Source organism: Psammomys obesus, unplaced genomic scaffold (genome assembly GCF_907164565.1).
Source record: "Psammomys obesus unplaced genomic scaffold, mPsaObe1.curated_primary_1811, whole genome shotgun sequence".
NCBI classification, from domain to species: Eukaryota; Metazoa; Chordata; class Mammalia; order Rodentia; family Muridae; genus Psammomys; species Psammomys obesus.
The window spans coordinates 6,544,697-6,557,873 of NW_026585797.1; positions in this window are offsets into that span (position 1 = coordinate 6,544,697).

Sequence of the window (13,177 nt, forward strand, 5' to 3'; positions counted from 1 at the left end):
TTTATTTTTTCAATTTATTCATTTTATATCTCAATTGTAGCCCCCTCCTTCATCCCCTCCTGGTCCCTCCCTCTTTCTCCTTATCCTCTTTCCCTAGTCCACTGAAAGGGGAAAGTCCTCCTCCCCTGCCATCTGCCCATAGCTTATCAAGTCTCATCAGGACTGCCTGGATCCTCTTCCTCTATGGCCTGGCAAAGCTACATTGCCAGGGGCCAGTGACCAAAGAGCAGGCAACAGAGTTCATGTCAAAGACAGCCCCTGCTCCCCTTACTCAGGAATGCACATGGAGACTGAGCTGCCTATGGGCTACATCTGAACAGGGGTTTAGGTCCTCTCTGTGCATGGTCCTTGGTTGGTGCATCAGTCTCTGCAGGGCCCCTTGGGCTCAGATTTTTTTTTAAGCTTTGTTGGTCTCCTTGTAGGGTTTCTGTCCCCTCTGTGTCCAGTTCTTAATATTGTTAACATGATAAATTGTGTCAGACAGACAGGATTTGAAACCATCTAGATGTCACACCTTCAAGTGTGGCTGTGAGAGGGTTTCCAGAGAGGTTTCACTGAAGAGGGAAGAACTACCGTGAATGTGGGATACACCACCCTGCTGGACTGAACAAACAGAAGAAAGTTGGCTGAGTACTAGCCTTCATCTTGTTCTGCTTCCTGAATTCAGACGTGATGTGACCAGCCATCTGAGGCCCTGCTCAGACGCCATGATGTATTGTCTCCTCCTAGACCATGAATCGAACCTTCCCGTCCTTACTTTGCCTTTGTCAGATATTTTGTCCCAGCACTGAGGAAAGCAACTTATGTGAGACTATTATTTTAAATTAGGACACATTTTAAAAGGGAGTGTACACTGATTTTGCAGGTATAAGTTGGGCCCAAGGATTTTTCCTGAGTCTTATCCAGTCAATGTCTTGTTGCTGTGTTAAGGTAGAAGAAGGAGAGTGGGCAAACAGGGTGGACTTTTTGTAGGATGATTCTTGAGACATTAAAATCGCTTTATGTTGTTGAGGGAACCACAGAAGCCTAAGCTGGAGAGATGGGAGGCCAGGGAGGAAGAAGAGCTTGGGCAGGAAGGAAGTGTAGCAGAAACGATGCAGGACTGGGCATGGCCACAAGGCTGAAGGAAAAGTGTGATGGACACATGGTGAATGAAGGGGGTAGAGACACTCAGCTGAGGCCTGAGGCAGGGCTAGTCTGTGAGGCCTTACTAGTGGGGAGGTGATGCTGGGGTTTCAGCTCTACCCAGAGCAGAAGCCATTAGGAAGGTTTTGAATGGAAGCGTGAGTGGCACTCCAACCCTTGAAGAAAACCTTCCTTCTGCAGTGTGAGGACAGGCCTGGGCAGCAGTAACGGAGGCACAGACGGCGACACCCAGGAAGAGAATGCAGCATCTGCAGCAAGGTGAGGACTGGGGAAATGGTGCTCGTGGCCAGACTCAAGCTAATATTTGAGGTAAGAATAGTAGTTAAGGCTGAAAGATGGAAAGTGGGGAGGGAGAGGAGCGGAGAATCAGGCTCCATTCCTAAGCATCAGAGCGAGGACAGAGCACCTTTCTCTCCTCCTGTCAGGACAGAATCTCGGCAGTTGCAGTGTTTTTAAGCACCTTGGTTCACCCTTCTCTCTCCCCAGTATCCCCCATCTTAAAGTCCTGTAACACACTGAGCCTAGTCCTCCTCTTTCTTGATCAGTTCTGAAGTTAAAGGGTTGGGCTTTTTAAGGCTGTATTGGCTCCCTTTCTGTTGGACCCAATCATCAGATCATTTCCCAAGCACTGAGGGCTGTCCCTGCCAACAGAGCCATCCCTTCTCTTCTGCCTCGACCACCTTCATTCCTGACCGCCTGTGGCCAGACACTATTGGCACCTCCTGTCTTGTATCCTGCTCTCTCCATCCATCCTGTACCTACTTGCAGATTCATTGTCCTGAAGTGAGACTTCCCAGCATTTCACACCACTGTTCAAAAACTACCGCTGCTTTCCCCATTAATGAAGACATCAAGGGCAAACATGAGGTCTGGCACTCAGAGTTGTCTGTCTCTGAACACTGGCCTGCTAGAGGAGCACTCTCTACAGAGGAGGCAGGCTGCCTCAGCCATGGGGAAGAGCAGGAGGGAGGGAATGCTTACTGGTTGGGTCTGAGCACACGGAATTCGGGAGTGTGGGGCTGTCCCTGGACTACATGAAGATCTTCTCCAGAATGTCTCCTTAGAAGTGTCATCCAGATTTAGATCCAGGATACGGCTTGAAGGTGAACCTGGTGTGTTTTGCCTGTGTCAAGCCTCCTTTTCTTTTAAGTAGGGACTGTGTCATTCTTGAATTCCCTTCCCTTTACCCAGTGATGAGTCCATGGCTTGGCACAAAATCCAGCGGTACCAAGCAGAGATCTTCCCAGTGGGTTGAGGTATGATGAGCTCCGGGGAAGAAAGTGTCATCTCCCCAGAGGGTATGGAGAGCCCATGAAGCTTTAGGTGCCTGTATCCACCTTGTTTGGGCATACCAAGCAGCTTCTTGGGATCACAGTAACAAAGAGGAAAATGGAACCACACCAACAAAGGGCCGTGGACATTGCTGGTTGTGGCCCATGCGAAGGGAGCACAGAACACTACACTCGCTGTCTTTATCACAGTGGACCAATGCTCCATTTCACCCGAACCTGCCGTTTGTCCAAGAAGCAGTCTTGTGTACAGTGCCATCCAACCTAGCCCCATGCCTCTACTCAAGCCAGAGAGGACCTGCTGTGATCTGCTTATGCTTCTCTCCTCAGAACGGGCCACGGAGTCTTGGCTCCTCTATGTGTCCTGGGCTCTGGAAGCACCATGACAATGTCACTGTCCTTCTAGTCATCACACTGTCACTCAGTGTGATTCTTCAGCTGTGTGTGTGTGGTCAGAAGTCAGGAGACATTCACCTTCTTTTCTGCATGTGGAATCTCTCCGTGGAGCTCGGGGCTCTGCATTATCCTAGGCCACCTGTCCAGGAAGTTCCAGGCACCCCCTATCTCTAGCTCCCCAGTACTGAGATTATAAACATGTGTCGTCACACCGTTACTGAGGATCAAACTCGGATCCCCAAGCTGTGTGGCAAGGATGTTAGTGGCTGACCTATCTCCCCAGCCACTATATAACATTTTGAAACTTCATCAAGATGAAATGTGACACCATTGTGCCACAGAGGTGGATACAAAGGATATAAAGTGTCACCTCGTTTATTCAGATCAAAAGCAGGGACACTGTGCTCTATGGGCACCACTCCACAAGGTTTGAATTAGTAAGGTTTGGATTATCTGACAGTCCCACAATGGAATAATAAAGAATATCTATTCATCATGAGAGCTGTGAACTGCTTTGAGATGTGCATGGTTTTGAATAAACTAATAATAGACTGAATGATTTTGTTACATTCCATTCTCTGGCCGGCTTCTCTCTGCGACTTCCTAGAGAGAACGCAGGATGCCTTTGGATATGCCGCCTCTCTCATGCCATTATTGTTACTGTTTTAGAATACCGAATGTGACACGCGTGGCCTAGTGGCATTAATGCACCTTTCAAAAGTGCCCAGTTTTTTCCTTGGAAGTAATTTCAGCGGTGATAGGCTACAACTGGGTAATTTCTGATAAGCAATTAGCACATATCAAATCAAGCCGTATTATCCAAGGCTTTGTGCTGCCACTGTAGATATAGCAGGGTTAGCCATTAAAAACATCAGTGAAAACTTCTGCTATTATTATGGAAGCAGTGGGCCATATTCAAATGGAGACAACTGAACCATTTAAACAAATGTATTTTTAATCACAAAATGTCAGTCTTTTTTAGACCTGTGTTTCCTATGAATGTGCTGGAGATAATGTTAATAAGATCAGGGTGCTGAAGCTTGTGGGTCCTCACTGATGTGGTGAATCTCGGTGGTGCCTGAGTCAAAGACACATGCTGAGATGACAATGCAAATGGCTTCTACTCTCCTACTCTACCTTTCATGCTCTGAAATGAAGAAGAGGAAGAAGAATGAGCTTAGAAATTCATAGTGGGGGGTGTTTTGGGGGAGGGGTCCCAAGTTGATATTTCAGAGACTAGCCCATTTGTGAAGTGTGGATGGATTTGAATGATGTTTACCCATCACAGTGCTTCTGAAGAGAAAATACTCACACATTATGCCCTAAAAGGAAAGGTTTGCATGGCCATGATGTGTTCCCACTATCACCAGCACCTCCAACTTCGTGATAGTTGACTGGACTTCTAGCCCATCCAAGGCAGCCAGTCCCTGACTGACTAGCCAGCGATGCTAGCCAACAACTGGCCGTCATCAGAATTATTCTCTGGCAAATTGATGCAGGATGGTATAGCGATTTAGATATAGCAAACAAACAACTGAAACTGAAAAGGTGTGTGGAGCCAACTTGACAAGTCAGCCTTAAAAAGAGCCACACTCACCACTAGAGTTTTTAATAAACAAAAATTACAGGAAACTCTTGAATGGTCCCAAAAGAACACTATAAACAGAGAAGAGATCCAAAAGGGAGGCTCAGAAGAAACCTCATGGGTGTAGAGCTTTGAAGAGTTTGAAGGTTTGGTAGTTTGAACTGCATCTGGAAGCCATGGACTTTTTTTTTTTCTAATCACCACTCCTGGGGAAGAGGGGGACACAAGCAAAGAGCTCTTCTCTTGGTGATAGCCACCTCCATCAGAGACATACCTGCTGGGGGTGAGCAGATGACCTGAGAGTCATCAGCGGTTGGGGCTGCTAAGAACCACAGAGGGGCAGCCTTCGCTAATGTCACCAAGGGCTGGGGTGGCAGCCAGAATCACAGATGTCAGAGACACAGAAGATGGACGATCAAATTCCTCTGTACTCCCTGAGGTGGGGCAGAGGTAAGGTTTGGCAGGTGCAAGCTCCTAATCTACTGATATGGAGACAAGTCGCCCAAGGAGACTCACCCAGGAGATTCATGGGACAATAGACATCAGGATTTCCTGCATAGACAGACAAGTTTGCCGCTGTGAGAAGAAGGGAGCAGGGACACTCAGAGAAAAGCAAAGGCCACACTATCCCCAGGAGAAGGACCAGGACTATTGGCAGCTTTCAAACCTGTTTCCAGTTGAGCCCACTGGTTTCTTTGCAGTAATCCCACTACCCGTTTCTTGCAGCGTCTGAGTAAGCATCTCTTTCTTGCAGCAGAAACACAATCTAATCAAACACCAAAAACCCCAAGGCAGAAATAAACCCATCATTCTTTGACCCCCAGCAAACTAACAGGTTGATGGAGTTTCCTGTCTTGTGTCTCCACCTTCAGTCCTGCCCGTGAGCCTGTCCTGGTAACTGAAAGGCTTACACTAAGAACCGTGTGTGCTAGTCTGCTCCCCTCTGGTCTGCGTTTTATGAATGGGTCACGGACTAAGAAAAGTTGATTTAATTAAACATCTACAATGCTCCAGAGGCTTTGCTGGTTGCTGTCGCACTTGCCATCTCATTGGCTCACTTATGAATGACTTCCCGTTGTGGAGTTTTAATGTCAATTTTATCAATGAAGAAACCAAAGCTCAGAGAAGTGAAATAAATGACAGTCATTGGAAATCGTAGACAGAGACTGGAACCTGGGTTTTTAATGAAGCCACAGCTGCTGTGAGCTACACCAGGCCAGTCCCAACTCAAGAGAGAAGAAATCTGAGTTAACCATATCAATCTTAGACTGGACTGAGGTAAACTGTAACACCAAGGGAAGGCTCCAGCGACTGGAAGAGAGGAAACACGACATTTAAAAGAAGGGATGGGGCCATGACTCAGCATTCCTGAGGCCCCTGGTCTGGGTTTGACCCCACCATTCTCTCCATCCCATCACCCCCACATGTGGAAAAGAGAGCAGAGCTGCACACAAAGCAGGTTCACTGGGTGGAGAGGCAGTGCGGCTCAGTAGTTGCCGGCTGTGCGCCGTGCCTGTGCTTTCTAAGGAAGCCAGCCTGGTCTTTACCAACCAGCACGTTGCACACCACGATTAAAAAGCAGGCACAGTCCAAAGCAGAATGAAGCGAGGCACTAAATCTGACAATCAGCTTTCGAAAGTAATTTGGCATTTTCTCAGCCTACAATCAAAATTTCTGTTCTTAATTTTTAGAAAATCTCACATTGCACAATTTACTATTTTTCCACCAGTGCCATTTGCATCCAGTTAGTCTGTGGACCGGGCCCAGGCATTTGTAGGCAGAGGATGACTTTATTGCTCTAGATAGTATTGCATACTGGTTATGAGCATGATACCTGGACTGTGTGAGTTCAAATCCTGCTTCTGATACTTGGTGGGGTACCGTTTGGAAATCAGTTCATTCCCAACTTCCCTATTTCTCAGGTTGATTAGAGTGACTAAGCTTCCCTCTACCAGAGTTTGAAAGGGTCTCCAAAGTCTAAGGGTCTCCAAAATGCTACAAAGTTTGGGGAGGTAAACCCCATAAGAAGAAAGTGATTCGTGACTAAGGGAACTAATCTGGGAGTAGCTTTGCTATTGTGAAAATGGATCTGGCCCTCCCTTGCTCCTGCTCCCTCTCCCTCCTACTCTCCTTTTCTCAGACTTTGCAGCCTCCAGAGCAATGTGAGGCAAATTCCTGTGCCTAACAAACTGCCCAGGTGTTCTGGACAAGCAGCACAGAGCAGGGGAAGATTGCTCCAGACGTGCCTCCTTCATCATGAGACTCGGTGCACAACAACCCGCTTACACAGGTGGCGTACAGCGGCTCAACAAGGGAAGATTTTGCAGATAGAGCACCCAGCAGAATGAGCTCAGTGTGTTAGCTCATGAGCCTGCTCTGTGACACTGTGCAAATGCTCCTGCCTTCAACCTGTAGGACCCAGATGTTGAACTCAGCTTTTATGGCCAGGGCCCTACCCACCAAGCCACCTCACTGTCCCTAATATTCATGGATTATAAAGACATAATAAGGGTTGAATCTAGGCTGGTTTACAGACTTTGTATAATCTCTATTAAAATCCCAAAGGCATTTTTTGTGAGAAATGAAAAAAAAAATTCACGCTAAAATACATATGGCACACCAAACAGCCAATAAAAAATCTTCAAAAGAAGACAAATTTGGAGGCCCAGTCTTTCTGATTTCAAATTTACTGCAAAAATATAGTAACTCAAACAGTATTGTGGTGGCAGAAATATAGACATGTCTACACCAGGGACTGCCTGGGAATTAGCTCTCACAAACAGAGTCACATATTTTTTACAAGCTTGATGGGGCCATTTAATATGGCCAGAGCAGTCTTTACAACAAATGTCACTGAGAAAACACATATAAAAGAATAAACTATGACCTTTACGTTACATTGAACACAAAAATAACTAAAATTAAAAAAGGAAAACCTAAATATAAGTGCTAAAATTGATATAAAGGAAAATCTCCTTGGCGAAGAACTGGGTGGTAATTTTCTTGGGTATGACACCAAAAGTATAGTAAAATTAAAAAAAAAAAGATAAGTGAAATAGATAAATAAGGTTACATCTAAATTTTAAATTTCCATTTAAGGATGCGGTCAACATAGTGAAAAGGAAGGCCGGAGGCCAGCGGAAACATACGCAAGTCATGTCAAGAGATTGACATCCAGAGCATAAAGGGCTTCTTTACACTCCAGTTCAGCAACACAGCCCTTATCAGTACATGAGAAGTGAAATGGGCTTGAGTAGACAGTTCTCCAAAGAATATACAGGAGCAGGCAGCAAGTTCATAAAAGATGCCCACTGTCACTAACCTCAGGGAAATGCAAATCAAAGCCACAATGAAATGCAACCTGTTCTAGTTTCGTTTCTGTTGCTGAGATAAAATATCCGGACAAGAAGCACATTAGGAGACCAAGGTTGACTCTAGCTTACAAATCCAGATTATAGAGCACTGTCAGCGGGAAGGGCAGCAGCAGAGCCTGGGGCTGTTGGCTGCATGGCATCAGTCAGGAGCAGAGAGAAATGAATGCATGCCTGCTTGCTTGTTCGCTCATGCTCAACTCAGCTTCTCTACTCTTACACAGTTCAGGACACCCTGCCTCGGGATGCCTCCGGAATGGTGACACCCACAGTGGGCTGGGCCATGCTGCATCAATCAACGTGCCAGACAGGTCCACAGCCCATCCTGAATTAGACTATGTCTCACTGAGACTTTCACAGGCGATTCAAGGCCTGTCACGTTGACGATGAAAGCTAACCATCATACTACCTAATCACCATAGATGGCTATTATCACCTACACATAAACACAGGCACACACAGAGACACACACAGAGACATACACACACACACACACACACAGAGACATACACACACACACAGACATACTCACACACACACACACAGAGACATACACACACACACAGACATACACACACACACACAGAGAGACATACACACACACAGAGACATACACACACACACAGACATACACACACACACACACACACACACACACACACACACACACACACACACACACACACACACACACACACACACACACACAGACACACACACACACACACACACACACACACACACACACAGAGACATACACACACACACAGACATACACACACACACACACACAGAGACATACACACACACACAGACATACACACACACACACAGACATACACACACACACAGACATACACACATACACACAGACATACACACACACACACACTGTTTCTCTGGAGGCACAGTAGGAGTGCGGGCTGTAGACTAAAGGATATAATTGCATTTCATGATCTGTATTTGGTTCTTTTTGTTTCTTTGACCCTGGGGCTTCATGCACAATGGTAAGTGTTCTACCAACTAAGCTACAGCCCAGCCCCTGATTTTGATCTTGTTCCAGTAAGAGTCAGTTGATGGAAATTAGTCGGGCGTCTGAATTGGATGGCAAGTGACACAGCAACGCCACGGTCTTGGCTTATCATGGGGTCGTGCAGCATTGCTGCCTCAGACAGCGTGCACCGGCGCATTTAGGATTTGATGGAGCCGCTTGCCGATGACATTCTGAGGCGGAGGGGGAGCGAGAACAGAGCATAGGGACACACGGATGAAGCTGCCACGCTGAAACCCATAACTTTACATGCTAACCTAAAACAACTAGTTAGTTCAGATGAAACCAAACATTCAGAAAAAAGAATAATGGCAACGGGCGTGCGTATTAAACAGACAGAATGCAGGCTGAGGAGATGGCGCACAGCACACGCTGCTCTACACACGCTGCTCTACACACGCTGCTCTACACACGCAGCACGGCGGCTGGTGGCTCACAACCTCCTGTAACTCCAGCTCTAAGGGGTCTAATGCCGTCTCCTGGAGTCCAGAGGTAATGCACCGACGTGCACACACCGCCCCCAAGCATAATCAGAAATAACAAAAATAAATATTAAAACGGAAAATGTGTTCAAGTGTTAGCAGCCAGGACATCTGACTTAAGGACGTATGGTAGTTGTGTGTGCCGCTCTTGCGGTTTTTCTGAGCAGCTTTTCACATTTCAAGCTTGTGTGTGTGGGTGCACATTTATGTGTGCATGTGTTGGCCTGTCAGGCAGTCTATCCATACAGTCGTGACAATCTTCTGTTATTGAAATTAACTCACAGGCCAAGCAGCAGGGACCAGATAAACATGCTCTCTGTCATTGAACTTGAAAAAAGTAAGATTTGAAATTCAAAATAATATATTGTTTGTTTGGGGTTCCAGAATGATGTCAGCTTTTGTGAAAACAACGGTGGGGGTTACAGTAAATTAATGCATAGCATTCTTCGACACCAGCTCCTCTGTAAGGTTAGCATGCCGGGCCTTGAACTTGGGAACTTGGATTCTGTCTCTGGACCACAGCCCGGACCTAATCCTGAGAGTCGTCGCCCATCAATCCGAGTTTCACAGCACCAGACTCTGCAGCTTCAGAATATTAACCATAAAGACTTGCCGTCGGGAGCCTGCAGTTGACCAGACCTGGGGAAGCTACAGACGCCAAGGTGCTGAAGTGGAGGAGGGCGCTGTACACCCAACATGCTTCAGCCCAGGCCACCCAAAGCCTGTTTCCAGTCAAGCCACGAGGCGCTTCGTGGGACCCTTGAGGCCAGAGATGGCACTCCTTTGGGGCGTGGCAGTGGGTGGGCCTACTTTGGGAACATATTCGGAAAACACAGAAACAGATGAGGCAGACTCGAGTTCTCTGATTCTCTGAGGGTGCTGCACACAGCTACCGTCCAGGCCCTGGAGGGGTAGAGGCTCCATGATGACACCCGGCTTCTCCTAGTCACACTGCTCTGAAAGCTACAGGTGGCCGCGCGTCAGCTGTGCCGCCCAGCACATGGCTGTTAGCACTGTTAGGGTTGGATGCCCTCGTGTAATTATATCACATAAACAATTCTTAAAAATAGATTCGAAACTGTAAGTATGGTCTTGCTGATTCTTTGGGGAAATTGCTATAGGGTTAGTGAACTCAACTTTCTGTGTCCCATGAGAAGTCCTAAGTCGGGTTGGAAAAATAGTTCAATTTCAAGTGTATTTTTATTAAAAAAAAAAAAATCACTGAGGCTTTCTTTTCACAGACTTGAAAATTGTCAGGCACTTATGTCTATGGCCAAAGCTCTACCTTTCTTTAAAGCAATGATGTAATGAATCTTAAATCAGTTGTTACGTGGGAAACGTCTTTTTAAGGTGTGCAGCATGAAGAGGTGACAATTAACTTATTAATGTGAAAAAAATCCAACAAGCAGAAGAGGAACAGATTTGTCATTGCTCTTACGCTGGAACAAAAGAAAAGGGATCTGTTGCTGTCGTTACTTTGTTCATTTTAATTTGAACTCAGCACCTCCTTTCCTGTTTTGTAGGAACAAAGCAAACAAGCCCTCACCTATCTCTCACATGCATCCTCCATTTCTTGGTTTTTCTCTGTAACCCAGTCTGTTTTCAAGGCCCGCTTTGCACAGTGCTGATTTAGGTGACTCTACTGCACCCGAAATGTGCATTCAGTGTCCACACTTCAAGCCTTCCCTTACCCGGGGCTACTTCCTGATACATCCTCCTCTACACACAATGCTGCTGCTGTTTCCCGTTCTATTTTCTCGACCCTCCCCTCCACCCCTGCTCAGGTGCCTCCCTGGCTTCTTCTGCTGTGCAGCCCTCTCCGTCCCGCCCCCTGCAGTGAGTCCACAGAAGGGCATCTTACCAAGCAGCTCCTTCCGCTGGACCTTCTTTTGTCAGGGATCTCTTCCCAGGCCCCACGCTGAAACACCCTTCTCCTGGCCTTTCTCACCAACCCAATTCCACCTTCCTGCTTGCTCTGCGGAAACCAGCCCCGTGAATTTCTTGTCCTTTACACCCATTCCAGATGTTCCTTAAAATTCCAGATTTGAATTCTGAACACGGTTTGTTATTATTTTGTATGTATGCTTATGATGTATTAGTGTGTGTGTGTGTGAGTGGGTCAGAGGACAACTGTCAGGGGTTGGTCCTCTCCTCCTCTGTTGAGGCGGGTCGGCCTCACTGCTTCTGCCATGCTCTGCGCTCCAGGCCAGCTCGCTCAGGAACTTCTGGTTGACTGATCCTCCTGTCTGTCTCCCATCTCATGTTAGGAGAGCCAGGATTGCAGATGTGTGCACGTCTCCCTTTTAAAAATGTGGTTTCTGTGGGCCATGTCCAGGTCATCAGGTTTGCATAGCAACTGCTTTTACCCCCTGAGACAAAGTCCCACTTCTGACCCTTGTCCCCTTGACTCTACTTTCTGATGCCTTTCCCTTCCTCCTACATCCTGGCTGAATCTTCTAGTTAAGACTCCTATCCTTCTGCCCTCCTGTTTTTCTTTCCTGTTTGTCATCTTCCATATTCAAGTGTCCCCTAACCCATCACCCTCTCCCCTCCACCTGCCTGGTCCCTTGCCCTGCTAACTATTTTGGTTTGGGTTCTGGGGCTCCAGATTTCATTTCCAGCTCCTTGCCCTTATGAACACGTCATTGGAAAAATATAAGGAGAATTTTATGGTATGGATGAAAGTAAGTCTTCAAACTGCTAGTCCATGTCTACCCTTCCAAGTCTGTATTCTGGTATGATATGACCTGCAATAATCTCTACTCAGGACTCCAATTCGAATGGGAGCAACCGCCTGACATCTTTAAAAAGTCCTTCCATCTTCTAAAACCAAGCTCTGTTATCAGCACCTCCAGGAAGCCATCCCAAACTCTCCAAAACAGGATCAGTGAACAGTTGCCCTTTGTCCTCTTCAGACCTTAGCGTGGCGTGCTGAAGAAGCATCTACCTTCTCACTCGTCCATTAAACGTGTCTAGTTCAAAGGCGGAAGAGGCTGTCAGGGAAACAGCACAATAACTGGAAGGCAAATCTGCGTCTCACCTCAGCTACACCGGGAAACAGCGCTCTGTTGCCTGCAGTGCACTCATTATTGTCCACAACACAGGAGAAAGGGAGAGTGCGAAATCTCTCTCCCACTGTCCCTAAAGCAGCACTGTGTCCATGAAGACATGTCAAAGACAGCCCAAGCTCGGAAGCCCTGCTGCCTCTCCTGGCAGTGCTGCTCTCTTTCCCTCAGCTCCCACACTCCACCCTCCTCCACCGTCTGCTGATGAAGCCCACATCCTCTCCCCTGTGGAAACAGATCCACTCAGACAAGGGCTGGCCAGGCTTCTCAGAGCCACATCCCATTCTCCCTTCCTGGCCAATTGCACTGCCTTCCCACCTTGCCAGGGAAGTGCTGTCCCTACATTTATGTGAGGTCTGCTCTGACGCAAGAATTTCACCCAGAAATTACCCCTCTGCCTTAAAAGCCATAGTTTCCACCTTGAGGGTTCACTGACCCCCAATAAGCTCTGCTTTCTCTCTTAGCCGTGTCCAAGTTTTCCTTTCACAACAAAGCGTTTTAGCACTATTGAACACTCTTCCACCTAGGCCAGGCTTGCTCTCTACCTCCAGTCCCTTTGCCAAAGATGCAAAGGACGCCACACTGACACACCTCCCCCCTCCCCCCGCAGCATCGTCTCAGCTGGTCACGGCCTGTTTTCCAAAGTGTGATGTGTGCTTGGTTTCCGGCATGCTGGACACCTCTTTCCCTCTGGCTGCTGCTCCTCAGTCTTCCTCATCGTCTTCATCTTCTCAACCTCAGACCTACACACACACACACACACACACACACACACACACACACACACACACA